Raw genomic sequence first — 12,878 nt, 5'->3', positions numbered from 1 at the left:
AAGGCCTTATGGTAAGTTCTGTGGATACAAAATAAAAAAGAAATGACCCCTGCCCTCAAGAGGCTATTTTTTTTTTTTGCAGCATGGAAGTACTTGGTATTGTAATTTCATCCTCATAAAGTACAATACAAAGGAAGGGGATCTTGGGAGCAAATGGGAGATTCCAGCAAAGTGCTGCAGGCAGATGGTAAACTCATCAGCTCCAGGGGGCATGGAAGTCTTCATGACAGAGATGATATCTGAGTCCATTCTCAAAGATTAATCAGAATTCTGATTGGTAGGGAGAAGAAGGGTGGGCACTGTTGGCAGTGAAGACAGGGCAGAACTGGACATGTCAGGTTTGGGTCTGTTGAGCTAGAATTGTCCAAAAGGTACATTTTCTTACTGGGGATTTAGAAAACAAGTCATCTAATCTAGAAAAGGAATAGCTATAAATCATGAAAATAACAAAAATCCGTATTCCCTTTTTTCCCAAAGTGGCTCTTCTGAGAATAAAACCTTCAGAAATTCCAAGAAAGAAAACAAACAGTGATTATCATAAAGATGACAGCGCCCTCAAAATGTATGATTGCAGCACACTGGAAGCAAGGGATAGAGAATGGTTTAACAAACTCGATTTTTAATCACCCTGGAAGGAAGAGTGCACAGGAAAATTAGAAGTCTAAAACGTGAAAAATTTGTGGAACTGTGGAATACTTATTATGACATAGTGAAAAATGGAGATTTCAAGAGATGGTATGAAAACAATTCAGCTTTTTAGCATTTCAATGATAATTGGTCTCTTTACACTTAAAAGTATCTTTAGGAAAAGGGTGATTATTAGGTCTCATTTCTTTTAAGGAAGAGTCAGAAAAGAAAAGGAAAGTAAAAATAAGGCTACAGACTCTTTAGGGAATGAAAAGAACATGATTGGGGCATCCCCTGGGAACCCAAAGTTGTATGTGGCTTAATAGAATTTAAATGGGCACCGTTCAAAGTTTGGAATAAAATAATATCTAGAGGAAAAAGTTCCTGTTCTCTAGGAGATAGCTGTCTAGCACTGCCAACATGGCGGTGAAAGGCTCCCAACAAATACACAGAAGGTGAAAATAGGAAGCCAAGGGAATAGGGGGAGGTGAAATGAGGCCAAGTGAGTGAAGGGGTGGGAGCCTAGGTGAGTGGTGGGAGGTGGGATAGGAGCCCAGGTGAGTGGTGGGAGGTGGGGTAGGAGCCCAAATGAGTGGTGGGAGGTGGGGTAGGAGCCCAAATGAGTGGTGGGAGATGGGACAGGAGCCCAGATGAGTGGTGGGAAGCCTGGTGAATAGGGGCCTCACTCTCTACTGCCTCTGATGCTTCCTATTCATGGACCTTGGACGTGGCCGCTCCCTCAGGGCTGAACTTAACTCTTCTGTAATAGGGAATTAAACCAAATGGTCTCTTAGATCCTTTCTGGCCCCTGACCTCCAACCCTGTAAAGAATGATCTGGTCCAGTCTGGGTTAAGTGTGCTGCATTGGTGGTGCTGGGGGCCATCCAGCTCTGGAGATAGGTTTGGGGCCCATCTGCTTTGTGTGCCACACTCTGGTGTCTCTTTATGTGTCTCCCTGTACCTGTGTGGGCAGTTCCCCTGAGCATGATTGTAAGCTCTCTGTGAGCAGGACATGCCTCCCTTTGTCTCTGTAGCCCCAGGGCCTGGTATATGGTAGGTACCTTAGTAAGTGGTTATTGATTAATAAATCATTCAGTTCAATTCAATTCTCCAAACCTTGTCTACTGTGGAGAAGCTGACTTGTTGGGATGCCAAGGGAGAGAATGTAGGGCAGTCTGACTGGCCTCTGGAGGAGGGCCCGGGGCCACTCCCCCTCCTTTTTCTCCAGACAGGAAAGCCCAAACAAGGCCACTAGGCCACTTCAGGATTGGCAATGCCTCAGTGGAGGGCCCCCCACCACCATCCTTGCTTGTTCTTCCAATGCCAGTTATGCTCTAGGTGGACACCAGAGTCTTGTCTGCCAAGGAGACCAGGCTAGACTTGGCCACCAGGATCTCTCCATCTCTGCCAGAGTCAGGAAGACTGCAGGTCAAATCTAGCCAAGTCACTTAAATTCTATTGAAAACAGAGCTAGTACACTGGCCCTGGAGTCAGGAGTACCTGGGTTCAAATCCAGTCTCAGACACTTAATAATTACCTAGCGGTGTGGCCTTGAGCAAGCCACTTAACCCCATTTTTGCCTTGCAAAAACCTAAAAAAAAAAAACAGCTAGTGAGAGAGCACCTTCCTCCCAAATTGTGAGGATGTAAAGAGATAACTATGTAAAGCACATACCACAGGGCCTGGTACCGAATGAGCATACTATGTTGCCTAGTATTTGCTTTTAATATCACAGTTCCCAAGTGCCCCTATCTTCAGACCTAACAGATTTTGGGTTGAGCACCTGGTCCATAATGCCTTGCCCACATAGATGCACAATCCTTTTGTTTCTACTTTTTTTTTTCTTTTTGACATCAATCCTAAGGTCTTAGGCTTTAGAGTTGAGAGGGCCCCAAAGACCATCTGGTTAGTGTGGGCTCCCTGGCAGGTCCTCTGACTCTGAGCCCAGGGCCTCCCCTTGTCATGACTTAGCCTGATTATGTTTCTTTCTTTTAAAAGATGACCAGTCATATACTGAAGTTAATACTCATTATCTTTTGACTTCCTTTTAATTATGTGATATTTTGCTAATACTTTATTTAATCCTCTGCAGTATTATTGTTCTCATTTTACATCTTTTTCCTAATTCTGTTAAATGCAAGTTATATTTAATAACAATTTAAAAATCAACCAGAGAAAAGGCATCCAGTAAACAAGTCCTGACATCCTTTCTTCCTTATCCTTGTGCAAAATGAGAGTTCCTCCCTGAGATTTAGTCTGCTTCTCCTCATCCTGGAGAGCCATCCAGTATTGTTTGGCCTCCCCTTTGCAGGAATGATAATGATTTGTTGCATAATGTTTAGAAATCATTTTGAAAGGTTTTATACGTGGACATCTTATCAACTTTTCAGTCATCATTATTAAGATACAGTTTTTTCCCATTTGGTTGGGAAAACTTCCTATTTGACACCCCCTGTTTTTTCTGTCACCTCTCTGCTCTGATTTATTTTCCCCCTTGAAAGATCAAGTATAGGAAATGGAGTGAAGCATGTAAGAAAATAATATGCCCTAGTCACTGTCACTATCTAAGGAGAAAATAGGGCAGGCCAATACATTTATGGATTTCAATCTAGAATCTTCTGTGTCAAGTCCAATTTTACAAATGAGGAATTTGAGTTATCATTCAAACACAACTTTTCCCTACTTTCCCATCCAAAACTCCATCAACCACAGGTCATTGATAGGATCTAGAAGAAAAAAGAAAGCCATTGGGGCATCTAGGTGGCATAGTGGATAAAGCACTGGCCTTGGAGTCAAGAGTACCTGGGTTCAAATCCAGTCTCAGACACTTAATAATGACCTAGCAGTGTGGCCTTGGGCAAGCCACTTAACCCCATTTGCCTTGCAAAAACCTTAAAAAAAAAAAAGACTAAATGTCCAAGTACCTTTATAGTAATAATAGTTCATACTCTATAATATGCTCTTTATATCTCAATTCCTTTCCTCACAACAACCATCTAAGGTTAGTAATACATTTATTACTATTACTATTATAATCACCATTTTTCAAACAGTGTGAGCCTTTACTTAGGGTGGAAATTGGGGAAACTGGGGAGACACGTAAGACCAACCTGTGAAGGTCTGTGCTGATCATAATCTCTTGACTTCTAAACTCCATCCCATCTCTCCCAAGATCACCTGTATTCCCTTCCTACCACTCTCTGAAACTCTTCTCCTTTGTTAAAAAACTTTTTTTTTGTCTTAAATCTCTGACATTCCTTCTGTCTTCTGGTGTTCACTAAAAAAGGGCTCTCTTGGCAGCACAGCACACATCTCCTGGTCTCCTCTTGGAACGGGTTGTACCCCCTTTTGTATCCCCCCCCCCCCCCAAGACACAGGACTAGGAGCAGCTGATTGACTTGTTCCCTGATGCCATTTTCGGACCCTTCCTTCTGTCAGCCTCATTGCCTCATTCAGCCTCCACTTCCCTCCTTTTACAGATCTTTGTGGACCCAAGTCACACTCCCCAAGTTCAGTGCCTAATTCACCATGTGCTTAACCCTTAGCCCAACTTCTTCCAACTCCCTGGTGTCATTGTTACTCATCTCTTTTAACTCCCAGGACCTCTAACTTTAGTTTATACTTAAGCCAACCTGGGAGTGGTCCTGTTCTTAGTCTTCTAGACTCCCCTGGGGAGTGGGATCCGAATCCAGCTAGAGAGGAAGTGAGAGCCACTAGTGCAGATTGTTTTCTATGTGTTTGTGAAGAGAGGAAAGATTTAGGATAGCTTGAGGGGATAGCAAGGTCTTTATTTCCTTCTAGAATTTAATCATCTTACCTTTAAGCATTCCAAGCATTCCAACACTACCCTAAGCACCTGGAATTGAAAGAAAAATGACAGTCCTTGCCCTCAAGAAGCTTAAATTCTAAAGAAGAAGATAAGGTAAATAGGTACATATTAGCTCTATACTGTGTAAATAGTATCTCCTATCTGGAATTAGCACCAGCAGTGGAGTTCTAGGAAGGGCTTTCTGCAGACTGGCATTTGAGCCAAGCCTAGAAGGAAGCCACCATTCTGACTCAGAAGTGAAGAAGACAAGCCTTCCAGGTCTGGGGGACAGTCTGGGCCCAGGCACCATAAAGAAGGCTGGAGCTTTGGGTGTAAGGAATAGCGTGTTCCGGACCCCAAAAACAGAATCTAGGAATTAGAGCTGCAAGAGAACTCAGAGTGCATGCCCTGTTTGAGAAGAAAGTGGTGGCGAGTACTGAATACATTTTTGTTGAATGAAGGAAGGAATGTGCAGGATGAGATGCCACATTCCGAGGTCCACTCACTGTCTGTCCCTTCCTAGCCTAGATGGCACACACTCACTCTCTGTCTCTGTCTCTCTCTCTCTCTCTCTCTCCCCCCCCCCCCCCTCCTTGCAGAGATCCTTGTTCTAGACCAGGTAGTCACTCAAAGTCTCACTTCTTCACTTGGCCTTCATATGACTCTTTGGCTTTGTGGCCGAGAAAGGACAAATTATCTTTCAAATTTGTTGCTTAAAGTTGTTGTTTTTTCATACCATAAAACCAGACTTCCTGTTTATGAAACTTATCAAGAGAAATCCTGAACAATTGTTTAGTTTAACAGTTGTGAAACCAACTTTCCCTTCACACATTTTTTTTCAAACATTAAAAGAGTTTGGGGAAGGATTTTTTAATCTGATATCTTTAAACAAGTTTCGGTGAAGATATAAAGTCTGCATAATTGGCTGTAGGTCAATATTGGTTAAAGGCTTAGAGGTATAGGTCTTTTTCTCCAATGACTTGGGGGGGTGTTCAGTATAAAGTTCAAGGTCCAGGTACATCACTAGACACCATCTGGCATTACCATGCCTTTAATGGTATCATGTGAAAACCACCCCCCTGGTTGAAACTCCCTGATAGATACTGGCTATCTAATGGGGGAATTCCAGTGAGGTCACTCCCTCAACTTCTTTGAAAAGAAAAAAAATGCCAGAAGATAAACATTAACCCATTTGCTCTTCTGTAGATTCCCTATGAGGAGTGAAGGTTTCATTTCATTTTTCTTTTTTAGAAGGATTGAGGATGAAAGTATCTTCCTTAATGTGACTGGTTACTGCAGAATCATCCCACTGTCCAGAATGCACCATCTGTAAGCATGGCCTCCCACCTCCTGGACAGAATGCAGGCTGAGCCCCATGCAGAGTACTAAGTGGAATTTTTAACTCAAATTCATGACCAAAAAAGCCGATAATGAGTTCCCTGGCTCTGCTTTTATCAGATTAAACCATCACAGTCCTTTCTCTTTCAATTGCAAACTGCATAGGGGAGCTCCCAACACACAGAGAACAGACACATATGACCATGTAAACATTGTAGAGCCTGCAGGTCAATCAATCAATAATCAATAGAGCCTATTATGTAAAATGTATGAAAGCATTGACACGTCATGTAAGCATTACTTCAATTTTTTGTTTTATTATGCTGTGCTTTTTGAGAGAGCATGGAAATCACAGAATGAGATTGGGGAGGCAGAAGGAATCCTTCCTCCAACAACTTCCTCATTTCATCACTGATTAACTGTATATGTGGACCTTTAGAAATCATGATTTACAGAGTTAAGCATTGATTTTTTTTTTAATTTATTTACGACAATGGGGTTAAGTGGATTGTCCAAGGTCACACAGCTAGGCAATTATGACGTGTCTGAGGCCGTATTTGAATTTAGCCCCTCCTGACCCCAAGACCAGTACTCTATCCACTATGCCACCTAGCTGCCCCTTGAGCATTGATTTAAATTCTTCTCCATCCTCCAAGGCTCCTCTTCTCATTGGTATTTTGGAGGAACCTAGAGCTTCTTATTGACAGATGTAGCTGGAGTGGCATTCTGGAAAATGTATGTACTTTGCCTTGTCCTGTGTCTCCCCCATACCTCTGAATGATTCCCCCCTCAAATGCACACCATCTTTCTAGGCACCCTTTGGATCTATTTTGCTTATGTCCCTTTATGTCTTTGTCTCCATTAGTAAAATATAAATTCTTTCTTATGGTAGATCTTAATGTTTGTTGGTTGTTAGTCATTCAATAAATATTTAATAAACAAACCAAAATAAGGACCTTGAGGGTGGGGTCTTTGTTTTTATTTGTGTTTTTCATTCTTTGTGACTCCTGCCTTTACTGAGTGCCAGGTAACTGGTAATTGCTTAATAAAGACTTGTTCACTTGACATGTTCATATTCTATATGCTGGCAAAATAGAATGTTCATGGTTGTGGAAAGCCTTTGGAGTCTTAACACAGCCTTCCCCTCAGTAAGATCTAATTCATTACTTGTCATGGCATCACCTCCCTGATGAGGTCTTCTTGGAGAACAAACATCATCATCAGATCCCAGTAAAATCTGCCTTTCAGTGACTTCCAGCCACTGGTTCCAGTTCTGCCTTTTGAGTCTAGGCACAGCAAACCTAAAAATATTTCAATGATCATCCTGTCTTCCGTAAGTCATTTCCTCCTCCTATGTATGACAGGCCTTAGAGGCCCCTCATCATTCAGTCTAACCCCCTGGGCAGAGCCAGAAGTCCACACATCCGAGGTCCAACCAGAGCAAAGTAGAACAGGGTACTGTTCTCTCCTGCTCTGTTTATTTCTCAGCCTAAGATTCTTGGGCTCCTGGGGCTACCATGCAGTTCAGTGCCGGCTTCTTTTGAGAGGGCAGTCTACTAAAATTCCTTTGCTATCTTTTTTTTCCTCTTACTAAAGTAGGAATGTTCACTTGATGAAGGATGTTTGTTTTGCTGTTTTGCTGTCTAAATGAAAATTAATTAAATGAAAACTCATCTGTAATAAGTGAGACCTTTTTTTAAAAAAAATCTCTCAAACTACTTAGCATAATAAGCATTTATGATCCCATGAGATTTCATTTGAATTTCAATATTAGTAAATCAACTCAGACTGAAGGAAGAAGCCAAGTTAAAGTACAAGGATCTCAGCTTGGAGGAAGGTGTTTTGGGGGGCTTTGTTAAATTCTAGCCCTAGAGATCAGGGTTTCCTTTACAAATTTTTTTTTAATTTTCATATCATACTGTTTACTTTTTTTTGAAAAGTTAGCATAATTTCAAAACTGCCCTGTTTTTCAATGCTTCCTTCAAAGTTTTCCTTTGTTCTTTTCTGGGCACTTTTCATTTTATTTTTTGCCCTTCACTCCCTCCCTCTGACCTAGAGAAAGCTACTATTAGACCCCTAAAATGCACTTTTTTGAAAGTCAATTTTTTTTAAGAAAGATTTTGTTTATTTTGAGTTTTACAATTTTCCCCCAAATCTTGCTTCCCTCCCCCCACCCTCACAGAAGGCAATTTGCCAGTCTACATTGTTTCCATGTTTTTCCATTGATCTAAGTTGAGTGTGATGAGAGAGAAATCATGTCCTTAAGGAAAAAAAATATATAAGAGATAGCAAAATTACATAATAAGATAATGTTTTGTTTTTATAATTGAAGGTAATAGTCTTTGGTCTGTGTTCAAGCTCCACAACTATTTCTCTGGATACAGATGGTGTCTTCCATCGCAGATACCCCAAAATTGTGCCTGGTTGTGATACTGATGGAATGAGCAAGTCCATTAAGGTTGATCATCACCCCCATGTTACTGTCAGGGTACTTTACAAACTTTTAATCAGTCTCTTAAACTAAACTATTTTTATCTTAGTACAGCCCTTCAATTTAAATAAAATGATCTGTCTTCTCTTGGCAATGTGTAAATTACATCTTGAAGACACACTGTTGAATGAGATGTTCGGGTTCTCCAAGTTCATTTTAACAAGCATTTATTAAACACCTACTGTATACTCCTTTGACAAAGACAAAAACAAAACAGCCTTATCCTTCCAGGAGCTTATTCTGTGGGGAAACCACAGCTAAGTCAAACTAGTTCTTTGGGAAGTGGGGAGGAGGAATTATCAACTGGACATCAAGAGAGACCTTGGATAATGTTTGAGCTGAGGCCTAAAGGAAAGTGGGGGACTCTGGTGTCTTTCCAGTGTTTTCTATAGAGACTGTATGTGTGTGAGTGAGAGAGAGGGAAAGTGAGTGTAAACTTTTGGAATGTGATTGAGAAGAAGAAGGGAAATTATTTTCTGCTCATGGCCCAGTAAGGTCTCAAATGTACTAAGAACTGAAAAAGGAAAAACATAGTTTATGATAGGACCAAAGAGGCCCTGCATACTGTGAGAATAATGGGTTTGGAGTCAGAGGTCTTGCCTTCAGATCCTACTACTAAGGTGCATGACCTTGGGCAAGTCCAGCTTCTCTGGGCTTCAACTACTCCACATGTAAAATGTTGGATCACAGGATTTCTGAGCTTCCCCCAGCAGCACATCTAAGATTGTAGCTTATTCCATGTGTCCTTTCAGTTGCAAAATCTTATTTGTAAGACCAGTGTGTCTCTTTCTCCTGTATTTCACTTCTCTTCCATTAACTAACCACCCTCTAGACTATTCTCTCCAAGTCACCTGAGGAGTCTTCCTAAAGCTCAGGGCTGATCCTGTTACCACAGTCCCCACCCCCAACTTCAGGATCTATATTTCCTTGTTCCCAAGTCAGTCTCTCTCCACTCTTAAGACATTCTTCTCCACACCTAGGTGGTTGCTCCTTAAACACAAAACAGCCTCCTCCTTCCTTGGGCCTTAGTCCTGGCTCTTCCCCATGCTGGAATGCTCTACTTCCAGACTTCCTTTCTTAGGATTCTCAGTTTCCTTCCAGACTCAGCTCCCAAGGCCACCCATTGCAGGAGACCTTTTCCAATTCTTCCAGTTGCCACTGCTGTGCTTTCTCAGGCTGACATCCATCTAGTCTCTTTAGATCTTCTCCAGTCATTATAGAAGTGACCATATCTGACCACCAGACCCTGATGATTCTAAAGAAGAGAGTGAGGCTGGTGACTTTGAAACCCACCCCACCCCCCCAGTTCATATGCTTGTCATGGCATCATTTCCCTGATGTCATGGTCTTCTTTGAGAATGAAGAACAAACTAATGACAAATAGCAATCCCACAGAAGGGCAGCCTCCTTGAAGGCAGGCTTTTTTCTTTTGGTGGGAGGCAATTGGAGTTAAGGGACTTGTCCAGGGTCACATAGCTAACTGTCTGAGACTGGTGCTCTGCCCTCTAGGGTAACACCTAAGACAAGTGCCCTCCCCACTCACTCATCATGTAGCTGCCTCTAGGCTTTTTTCATTTGTTCTTATATCCCAAGTATCTCCCCAGTGGCTCAGCACTTTAACACATAGTACACTTGTTCACTGATAGACTGTTTCAACATGTAAAATTAAATAAAAGTGGGAATGAAAATAATAGATCCTGGCACAGACCTCATAAGATATTAAAACAGGAGGGATTAGAAGATTATCTGGTTGGAAGTCACCCAGCAGGTTGTCTGGTGAGGCTTCTTATTTTGTAGCCTAGGATCTGAGACCAGAGAGGAGAAATCTTTCCCAGTCATGGCTTTATAGTGGCAGACCCAGAGGCCACCCCCCCAAAAAAAAACTTGTCTTTCAGATGGAGGGTATGAAAGTTAGCAGCTTGTCCTTCCTCAGAAACGCCCCCAGGGCCCTTGGCCCCTACTCAGGGGGGATGTTCACCAGCCTTGGAATCAGAGGCTCTGGACTTCCTACCTGTGTGAACTTGGACAAGTGACTTAACCTCTATCTATGATCCTGTAACTTTGAAAATGTCAGTACTCCAAGTCAGGATAGAGAGCTGACCTGGGAGTCTGGAAGTTCAAATCCTTCCTCCAGGACATCAAGGCTTTGTGACTCTGGGCTGGTTATTTAAACTTTCAAGCCCCAGGCTCTTCTAGAAGGAAAGTGGCTGAGCTGGGCTTGGTCCTGAGGTAAAAGGAGTCCCCCAGCCCCACTCTACACCTATGTGTCAAATGCTAGGACCCTACTAAGCCCAACCAGATTTAAATGTAATTGGAAAATAATTAACAAAATAAAAAGAATACCACAGAACAAAGATAACGTCAATATGTTTAGTGATTCAGTTTCTATCTAAGCCAATGAAATCAGAAGTGTTAAACAAAACCAAATCATAAATAGTCCCCTTAGACCCAAGCTTGCTCTTGATCCCTGAGCCTTCTGACCTCCCTGGTTTCAGAGAGAGGGTTGCTAAATCCCTAATTAACTGCCTTTTTAGATCCTAAGACTCATCTGCACTTTTCCTTGCCCTCTTCCTCCAATTTTTACCATGCCCATCCGTTTTCTCAAGAATGACACCCCTTGTCCTCAGAAAACTCCCCAAGGAGTTTGGGGTTTGTCCATCTAGGCTCCCTGAAACTGAGACCATTTTACTGCATCCCAGCCTCATTCTTAGCAAATCAAAGAAGTTTCCCTTGTTGGCAGACTTTTGTTCCACCCATGTCCTGAAACAGTGAGAGACTGGTGAAGCCTTCCTTCTCTTGACCCATAGTAAGAGGGAGGGAAAAGAAAGACTTTATAAAGTATTACAGTTGCACCCCATCACCCAGGAAAAGGAAGTTGTTCTCTCTGATACTTAGTTCCCTCCTGAGTCTATGAAGGGCTCTTCTTTTTCACTGGAGAAGCTCCTACTGTGGTCCAGGGAAGAGGAGAGGAGGACCCCAGATAGTGGCCATGGGTGGGAAAGAAAGGAATCCGATGCAAGGACAGATGATTGGTGACTGATCACACTTGGGGTGCAGGGGAAAGAGGGGAGAGGGGATGCTGAGATTGCAATATCAATGACTGGACATGGTGGCTCCTTTAGTAGGAGGGGTGATGGAAGGGAGGAAAGAAAGGAAGTTTGGTTTAATTTTGAATGCCAGTTCCTGCCTGGGGGGTCTGTGCCCCCAACTCCCTCCCTTCTCCCCATCCCCCACAGCTGGAGGATAATCAGCATTAGCTGTGATAACAGAATGTGGGCAATAGTCCTTAAGTTCCTACTGTATAAAAGGTGATACCAACTCTTCCATTGTCTTTGCCAAGAAACCCCCCCATAGGGACCAGGAGAGTTGGTCACAGCTAAACACTAGGAACAAAGGGATCAGATGAGAGGCAGTCCAGCTGCATGAATAGAGGGAGAGTCAGGAAGACCTGGATTCAGTGTCTCCCCCTAACCCATATTATCTGGGTAGATTGATAATGTCCACAGGTTGGTCCATCCACAAGCATTGATGACAGCCTAGTGGAAATGGATGGAGAAGTGGCCTCAGAAGGGGGAAGACCTGGGTTCAAGGCTCTCCAGAGGCTCAAGCTGACTGACCTCAGTGCCCCTGGAAGCTCCCCAAGACTGAGAGGATGGGACAGACTGTAGGGAACTGGAGACCCTGAGAGTTGACTCATATATGTTAGTGCCCAACTGTTTACTTTTTGCTGCTGTTGTAAATAATATTTCTTTTTTAGTCAATTGTCATTAATGTAGCAGATTCTGTGTCAGGTATCAGATACAAATATAAGAGCTTATTATACCCATCTGGGGAATAAAGTTTCACAGATAAGTAACTGAAGACAGATGCAAAGGGAATCAAAATTATTTTGGAGCTAGAATGTTGGTACCTGTCATGAAGGGCAGCTCAGTGGCAGAGTGGATAAACCTTGGAGTCAGGAGGACAAGTTCTAATCCAGCCTCAGACATTTGGTGTGTGACCCTGGGCAAGTCACTTAACCCTGATTGCCTCACAGGGCTGTCTTCAGTCCTGCCTCTTATCTGACCACTGCACCCATATGGCTCTGGAGGAGAAAGTGAGGCTGGTGATTTAGCACAGCCCCTCTCACTCAAATCCAATCACTTGCTTGTCAAGGCCTCACCTCCCTAATGTTATCTCTTCTAGAATGAAGGACAAACATCATCATCATCATCATCATCATCATCATCATGGCCAAGCCTGGAAGGGGGAGAGGAATTCTAAATCTTGAGGGTGAGAAAAGTGTTATCTATAAATGGAAAAAAAATCTGCTGGAGTGAGAGAAAACCTCACCTAGCATGAGGCAAGAGGTAGCATTAGAGTATCAGGTAATTTAGTCTTCAGAAACTCTTTCCCCTCCCTCTTGGATTTTCATAGGATCTCAGAGTTTGAATTACAATCTAAGAGGTCAGTCCATCTCATGACATGCCCTAATATATGATTTCCTCCCCAGTGATGCATGATATACTGATGAACCCCAGTCATCACAGGAGGTGTGTGGGATAATATTCAATTACCTAATTGTGCAAACTCAGTTGCTTTAGGTCAAGATCTCTAGGTCACCCTTAACCAGTT

The 12,878-nt window shown here is 42.6% G+C and overlaps 1 protein-coding gene across 11 annotated transcripts in view; it reads left to right on the top strand.

Moving 5' to 3' along the window:
• Nucleotides 1–12,878, top strand: part of MAP3K13 (mitogen-activated protein kinase kinase kinase 13) — a 179,451-nt gene that overhangs the window by 21,026 nt on the left and 145,547 nt on the right. For 5 of the 11 annotated variants that reach the window (XM_074189579.1, XM_074189563.1, XM_074189567.1 and 2 more), the window contains one exon: nt 478–12,536. The exons of 4 other annotated variants lie outside the window; for them this stretch is intronic. The gene's annotated coding sequence lies outside the window, so the exon portion shown is untranslated. The remainder of the gene's footprint in view (nt 1–477; nt 12,537–12,878) is intronic. 2 more of the 11 variants (XM_074189565.1, XM_074189564.1) reach the window with 1 other exon arrangement.

The sequence above is a fragment of the Macrotis lagotis genome, chromosome 5, assembly GCF_037893015.1.
Source record: "Macrotis lagotis isolate mMagLag1 chromosome 5, bilby.v1.9.chrom.fasta, whole genome shotgun sequence".
NCBI classification, from domain to species: domain Eukaryota; kingdom Metazoa; phylum Chordata; class Mammalia; order Peramelemorphia; family Peramelidae; genus Macrotis; species Macrotis lagotis.
Note: the sequence above shows the minus strand (reverse complement) of the source record. Positions and strands in the feature narration are given on the sequence as shown.